The sequence below is a fragment of the Octodon degus genome, unplaced genomic scaffold (genome assembly GCF_000260255.1).
Source record: "Octodon degus isolate 3935 unplaced genomic scaffold, OctDeg1.0 scaffold00140, whole genome shotgun sequence".
NCBI lineage: Eukaryota > Metazoa > Chordata > Mammalia > Rodentia > Octodontidae > Octodon > Octodon degus.
In genome coordinates, this window is record NW_004524716.1 from 5,856,334 (window position 1) to 5,858,435 (window position 2,102).

The 2,102-nt window shown below is 46.7% G+C and overlaps 1 pseudogene; it reads right to left on the reverse strand.

Annotated features, from left to right (window-relative positions):
- Positions 1–1,621: 1,621 nt before the first annotated feature.
- On the reverse strand, positions 1,622–1,950 carry LOC105743611 (annotated as a pseudogene).
- Positions 1,951–2,102: the final 152 nt, after the last annotated feature.

Sequence of the window (2,102 nt, forward strand, 5' to 3'; positions counted from 1 at the left end):
TTTGCTCTCAGGTTGGCTTGTGGTGCGGTCAGCTTCCTCCCTGCCACATGGCCCCTCCCTCACCTTGCCCTCATTCTGCCTTGGCCTCCATTTTTTTTTTTTTTTTTGTATGCCAGATCAAACTTGTAACCTTGAACTTGCCACTTAATGCCGCTAAGATATCTCCCCAGCCCTTGGCCTCCATTTTTTATGTTGTTGATGATTGCTAGAAACTTTAAGGTGCCTGGTACTTATCATTTGTTGCCCAAAGCACCACTGACAAAACATTGTTGCATGCAGCAGAGTTTCTCAGAGGGCTTGGGAGCCGAGGTGTGATATGGGAAGTGTTATAAAAAGTTTTTTAAAAACTAGAGGTTCTCAGAGTTGAGAATGTGTCACAGTCAGCCAAAGGTCTTGTTAAACTGTGGAGTGCCAACTCTCTGATTGAGTAGGTGTGGGGTGGACCCAAGAATGTGCACTTCTACTGAGTTCCCATGCTTTAAGACCTACTGTTTCAGAGGGGACTTCTGGAAAGATGGCAGAGCGGGAAGCAGCTACAAATTAACCTCTTCAAGAATCAGAACTCAGGCACTGGAAAATAACAATCTGAGGAAGAAAAAGAGGGAGGTAGATCTAGGGGACCCGGGAAAGATGGGAAGGGCAAAGTGGAGCCTACAGAGAAATTGAAGAGACAGACCACAACACAAAAAAGGAAGGGGAAAGCTGTACTTCCCCCCAGCTCCTGGATTATGGGAAGAGAAATGAAGAAGAAATCTATAGAGATACGGTGAAAGCAGGCAACTCCAGAGGCCTACGAGGGAAACGCGCCAGTGGGATGGAGCAGTGAATGCATGCTCTACAATAGCTGATGAGTGACTCCAGTCCAAGTGTCTGCCATATCCCCTGGAGAGAGTACCTGGTCAGATGCCACTTTAGGGAGGGGCCAACTGAACCTGGAACTCAGAGTAGCCTTGGGTTGACTTCATCTCAGGGCTCCCAGTATTAGACTCCCACGGTGACTGGGCAAGGGTCAACCATAGGAGACACCCATTGTCAGGAGCTATGGTCAGGTCAGCTGAGCGACTCAGGCCCCATCCCCATAAACAGAGGACAGGTTCAACTTTAATTTCTGTGGAATTGAAAGTTACAGACTCTGAACCTTAGTCCTACTGCCAGCTTGCTGGGATTATTCACATGGATCTAGACTTTACCTCCCTTGTCTACCAGTAAATTGGATACTGCTAAAAAGATGTAGACACTAGAAGATAGCCACAGGCTTGAAATCACAGAGAAATTTCTTTTCTTCTTCTAATTTTGGACTTTTCTGGCTGTGTGTGTGTTGTGAGATGGGGTCTTGCTATGTAATTCAGACTGGCCTTGAAATCACTGTGCAGCCCCTACTGGTCTTGAATGTTCAGTGATCCTCCTGTCTCTGCCTTCTGAGTACTTCAGCTATAGGTGTGTGCCACCATGTCTGCCATGCTTTAGGGCTTTTAAAATTTTTATTCATTTGGGGGGTTTTGTTAATTTTTTGATTGACTGATTTTTACGTGTGTGGCTGTGAGCACTGTTTTTAATCTTTTAGTGTGTGCGTGTTTTTTTTTTTTTCAAGAGCACAAATGCACTTTTACTTTCCATTAGTTTAAATTGAGGGGCACAGCATCACATGGATTTGGTGTCTGATGGCCTTAACAGGAAGGTTGGTTTGGAACTTGGCATGCACCATGCCGCTGTTTCCATGGGCCAAGTTACTTTTCTCCAGGTCACTCTGGTTTTGTTTGGTTTGCCACCTGGAGTCACTGTGTTGTTTTTCGCTCTGTACACATAAGCACATCTCTTTCCCAAGTAGAGTTCAGTTTCATCTTGGGCAAAAACATCCTCAATTTTAAGAAGAACTGTGTGTTCCCTCTGGTTCCGGAGACCCCGCATATAACCAGCAAAGATGGCCTTGCACCACAGTTTGCCAGACATATTTGCCTTTTAGAAGTCCTGTTCCTGATATCCGACCAACCCCAGGCCCTGCAAGTGTGGGGGAGAGCTTCTGCTCTGTCCTGCGCCTGCCTGCCACGTGAGAGAGGCACTTCCCCATATTCTCCAGACCTCCCCCGCCCGGCCAGACCCAG